Raw genomic sequence first — 5,853 nt, forward strand, 5'->3', positions numbered from 1 at the left:
CCCATCTTAGAACCTAGGGCACTGTCACACACTCTGATGACACACAGGACCACTGGTCTGATCCCACTTGACCATGTGTGTGTTCTCAGGTTTGTGTACGCACATGCGCATTCAACAGGCATGTGGGTGTATAAGTATGTAAACGTACAGGTATGTTACTTGAGAATGAGTATATATAGATTCTTGAGGACAAGTGTGCTTGCCTGTGTGTGCATTTGTGTCCAGATATATGTGTGTGTTTCTGTTTGTAAATGTGTGTATAGGCAAGGAATACGTAGCAATATGTAGGCATACAAGAAGCAGTGGGTGTGTGTACTCACACAAGCACATTTGTGTCTAGCCCTCATCCTGGGGAATTAAGGGCAGAAGTAACTGAAAGCATCTGAACATCTATCTCTATAGCCAGCAGAGTTTGCGTCCTTCCGATAGGCCAGAAAACAGCTAGGTCCTTGGCCACTGTGAAATGTCCATAAACAGCTTCATTTCTCTGTTAAGCAAACATCAGATCCACCTCCATACAAAGCCCACTAACACATAAATGAAAGACTTGGGAAAAAGAGAAATCCTGTGGTAAATGACACCTGGGCCACCAGGACTGAAGACACCCATTCCGCTTGACTGTTTTCAGCACATTTAAGTGCCTGTCAAGCTAAAATCACTTCTACTCTCACCCAAAGGGCGTGGCTCACAATCTTCCACTTAGCTTTATAGACTTAGTCAAGTTGCTCATCCTCTCTGCTTCAGCTCCTTTGTCTGACAATGAGGATGATTACAGCATCACTAAGTCATAATAGTATACTTACTCTGTTAGTTTTGTAGGGCTACCAGAACAATGTACTACAGACTGAGTGGTTTAAATAACAGAAAACTATTGTCTCATAGTTCTAGAAGCTAGAAGTCTGAAATTAAGGTGTTGGTGGAGTTGGTTTCTTCTGAGGCCTCTCCCTTTGGCTCATAGATGGTTGTCTTCTCCCTATGTCTCTTCGCATCATCTTCCCTGTGTGCATACCTGTGTGTCCAAATGTTCCCTTTTAATCAGGACACCAGTCCTTATCAATTAGGACCCACCCAAATGATGTAATTTTAACTTGATTATCTCTGTAAAGAACCCATCTCCAAATAAAGTTACGTTCTGAACTACTGGATGTTAGTACCGAGGACACAGTCCAAACACTAACACTTACCTATAGGGTTGTCATAAGGATTAAAATAAGTTAGTTTTTGTAAAGTGCTTAGATTAATGCTGGCATATAGTAAGCCCTATATACATTTGATGATGATGACGATGATGATGATGATGATGATGATGATAGAGGAGGAAGAATTATATCAACTTCAGACCTTTCATGTCCCGTAATAATAAGATTTAAAAGTGGTTGCAAAATTATTGTAAGACAAAATATAAAAAGCTTTATAATAAAACACACAAAAGGGGGAAAAAAGGTAAAAATCCATCTAAAAATGTTTACTCTCATCTACAGCCATGTTACCTTGAACAAGCCTGATCCTGTCTGATCTCAGAAGCTAAGCAGGGTCAGACCTGTTTAGTATTTGGATGGGAGACCACCTAGGAAAGTCAGGTGCTATAGGTGTAAAAATTTTAAAAAAAAATAAGGGATTGTAAGCTGACAAGGTCCTTGCAATCTGTGAGGTCAACCAATAGTTGCTTCACCCAAATAAATAAGTAAATATTAAAAATAAATAAAGAATAAAAATATTTACTCTCTGGTTGTCACGAAACCAATTTCCATGAGTTTATGGAGTGTTTGAACCTAGTTTGTATATTGCAAAACTGAGCATACTAGGTGGGCAAAATGAATCCACTGTTAACTCAAAACAAATGTGTGTACTATCATGCCTACAAGATACACTTTTCTACTGCTGCTCATGATAAACAAGCAAAACCCACCCAGTCTGAAAATCATCAGGAAAGAGACAGAAAATGGGGCCTTCCTTGCCTCTAGGCATCACTTTTTCCATTAACTCACAGCTCTGAGATCAGAGAACCCAAGAGAAAGGAGATCTTTGAATGCTTTGTTGAGTTTCAGGCTCAGGGGACCTTCCAGGATAAATACTATAATTGTGTGTTTATATCGTGTGAGCCAATCAGAAAGCCTTGTGTCCACTGCTGGCCAGAAGGAAATAGAAATTACTTCCTCCAGGACCTGGATAGGAACTCAGAGGCAGAGCTTGCTGAATGAATCACGCAATGGTGGCATCTGGTGGGAGACCCTGGCACTGATTCCAGTGTGCTTCATCCCCAGCTCTTCTTCTGATCACTGGCCAGTACCTCCAATTTGCCTCAGTGGCCCTGGGGTGGCGTCTGCACCCACAGGCCAGGACGAGCAGTCACTGTGGCCTCAGGCAGCCAGCTATTGCTTTGAAGGGTTGGGTGAACATAAATGCACATACTTAATCTAATGCAGTTATTAATAGAAATGGCTTATTTAGGACTTGGATAAATATTACGTCAGATCTATTTGGGGATAAGTCACAGAAAATCTAACAGATTCAAACAAATAGAGGCATTTATTATTTGCTAACAAGAAAATGGGAATAAGATGATCCTAGGGTTAGTTTGGTATCTTAATGACACCATCAAGGAACCAAGGGTGTCTGTCTTTCCACGCCCTCGTCTTTGGCTTGTTGGCTTTTTGTCCTCATGCCTTCAGCCTCATGGTTGTAAGATGGCTGTCCCTGGTAACAAACACCACCTCTTCCTTAAGGGTGGAAGAAGCTTCCTACTATTGCTAATTTCTCGGTTGTTTTATCCATCTGTCATATGTCTTCTCAGTAACTCTACCACCTGCTTAAACACTTTCCTGCATTAAATTCCTTCTGTAACAATAACAAAGTGATTTTGTTTTCTCAGTTGAAATTTGAATGGTCATGTAGCTGACACAGTAATAAACTCATATCCTTAGGGAACAATGCTTTTAAAAACACAGATTTAAGGAGAAAATGAAGATAATCTTTGGTATTACTTATTACTCAAAGTAAGTAATAAGAAAATGATATTGAAAATTACCTATATGATCACAGGACAGTGGTAGTACCCTTGACAAGTTAGAATACGGAAAAGCCCAGCACCCCTTCCAGTTTGTTCTGTTCAAGATACCTGCACAACAGGACATGTAGGGGCTCAAATTGAACCTGTGCTTCATTCACCACACTATGCACCCTGCACGGGACTATTCTCTCAAGGAAAGGGCAGTTTTTATAACTTGCACAAAGATTCCTCAAAGGTTTCTCTAACTCCCATTGGCTAGCCTCAATCACGTCTAGAGTTACCAAAATTCATGGCAGACAGCAGGATGAAGAGGAACACAAAGAAATACCAACAGAGCATAAAAAGAGTCCCACTTAAACCCTGAAGAGCTTCGTTTAAGGTTTTTAACGTTCCAAGAACACAAGGGGAAGGGACTTTTAAGAGGAAGGCTCCTTGTCCAGAGGCAAAGCTGAGATGTAATGTGTGGGGAGCTTATCCTCTGGAGGAGCAGACAGAGGTAGTGTCTGAGGCAGCCCTGCTAGGAGATGCCTCATTAGAAGGGGACCCACACTTTTGACAAGTGGCCTACTTCTCATAGCAGTAGTGTTCTTTTTTTCTTTTCTCTGTCATTTAAGAACATGGCCTATGAACTTAAAAAGTCAACTTCTACCTCGGATGAAGTTAATAATACCCCCTACAAAACAGCAGGACTCTAGACCCCCAGACATATCTAAAGTACATCCAGTTATTTCTGGGGTCCTCAAAGGGGAGACTACCATATATTCACAAAATTGATCTATGTGGTTGCCACCAAGCCCAGGCCTTCCCTTTCTCTCAAACCCACATCTCATTTGTCCATCTCCTCTGACCATAAAGCTTCTTACAGGAGCCTCACCTCCAGCACATAAAGGAATGCTTCAATCAATGCCACGGGTGCTCTGATGGGTGCTCCCAAAACCACCATCCTTGGGTGCCCTCATGCAGAAGTAGGGAATTGGTCTCCTTCCCAGATCTGTGCCTCACTTCATCACCTAGACCCCGGAGTAGTTCTGCCAGCACTCAGAGTCTCACTAAGTGGCCCCATCAAGTTCTAGAACACACTCACCCTGATCTGGGCAACCTGAAGAAACCTAAGTGCTTGCAGGAATCTCTGCATATTCTAGGGTCCCTCAGCCCCCAGCCCACAGGGCCTCACACCCAGTCTGTTGAGCTGAACCTTGGGTGGACACCACACCACCCAGCTGATCTTCTCCTCTTCTTTCTTACCCACTTCTACAACCAGAAAATCCTCAATGCTCTTCCAATTGCAAAGCAAAAACTCCCAGACACCGATGTGTCTGAGAGAGAGAAACAGAGAGTGCTGTCTACATCAGCAGCCAACCGAAGACCCTCTGGTATGCTTGGCAGAAGGGAGGGAGGGCTCTCTTCAGCAGGGGAGGGCACGACACAGGGGCCATGCAGAGTTAAAGGGAATATATAGGTGGAGCCGGCAGAGACATGCTGCCTTCGGTTTGACCTTCAGGCTTCTGGTGGCACAGCAGCAATGTGCTAGGCTGGTTCTGGAGAGGCAGACAGCTTCTACCCCAAGACTGGAATATCCCTTCCCTCTCTGTTCTCATCTCTCCTCTCCTTCTCCCTTCTCCATTCCTTTCTCTTCATTTTCACTGGCCTCTTACCTCTGTTTCTTAGCTTCCAATTCCTTGTTTCTCCTTTACCCACCCCCCTTGTTCCTCTTTCTCTCTAATACCACTCTAGGAAGGAGCTCTTTTCTATGTGCTATTAGAGACGAAAAAAAGAAATGTGCGATGCTGGCTACACCCTTAGAAGTTAGTGACATAAAAATATTTGCTTGCAGAGACAAGCAAAAGAGTAGGGATGAGTCAAAGCTGGGTTTGACTCTCCAAAATGCTCCTTCTGCATTCACCTGTTAAGGCAGTCTTGGGGGAAGACATGGTTCGGAGAGATAACCCCATGACATGCTTTTGGATCTGTTCAGAAGACAAAGGAAGGGTTTTGGAAACTTTGCTGATACCTGTTCAGTAACACAACTGAATTTATCTAACAAAAAATAAAAAGCAAAGAATTTTCTATAAGGAATTCATCCATTTCTTTTTTGAAATATTTTAATGTTCTGTCTGACTATGTTTTTAAAGAAAAGGCCTTTAAAAAGTCTCACACGACTTACTGTTAAAAAAAAAATCTATCAAATACAAAACCAGAAAACTATAAGGAGGACCATAAATACTGTAAATAGGAGTTTAAAAATTCTTCCAACAAATGTGATAAACTCAAGTTTTGTAATCAGACAGAAGGGAGCTAGCTAGACAAGAGAAAATTACTTCTTTGTAATTTGGAAAAGTCCATTCTAAGGCTTTCTGGGGTTGACATGCAAGAGTGTTTCTCTTTTGTGCCAGTAAAGACAGACTCAGGCCTACAGAGTATAATCATTTTCTCCCTCATACAAAGAGGGAGGGAACTGGGCACTTGGAGAAAGCCAACCACTGTCAAAGAGCATGAAAATTCCCAAGCTGTCTGAATGCTACTGCAACCAATGTTCGAGCACATCCCAGACAAGGCAAGCAAGAGTCCATGTCGTCTATTCCAATCTGGGAGGAGGTACTAGGGATGGGTAAGCAGAAGCTAGTTGGTTATTTCTTTTTTTATGTTTCTTTAAATCTTACCCAAAACACAGTAGTCTATCTAACATATATCTTATTAATATGAGTCAACTTTATAGTGTTTTGGATTTTAATAGCACTTAGGAAAAGGAAGCTAAATTATCTTTCAGCTTCCCATGGTTGTGGGAAGCCTAGCTGTGGACCCCTGTAACCCCTAGCAGGTACCTGAATTGGAAGCACCTTGCT

At 42.1% G+C, this 5,853-nt stretch overlaps 1 pseudogene; it reads left to right on the top strand.

Moving 5' to 3' along the window:
• Positions 1-1,473: 1,473 nt before the first annotated feature.
• Positions 1,474-1,592, top strand: LOC118601797 (annotated as a pseudogene).
• The last annotated feature ends 4,261 nt before the right edge of the window (positions 1,593-5,853 follow it).

Source organism: Rousettus aegyptiacus, unplaced genomic scaffold (genome assembly GCF_014176215.1).
Source record: "Rousettus aegyptiacus isolate mRouAeg1 unplaced genomic scaffold, mRouAeg1.p scaffold_m13_p_4, whole genome shotgun sequence".
Lineage (NCBI taxonomy): Eukaryota > Metazoa > Chordata > Mammalia > Chiroptera > Pteropodidae > Rousettus > Rousettus aegyptiacus.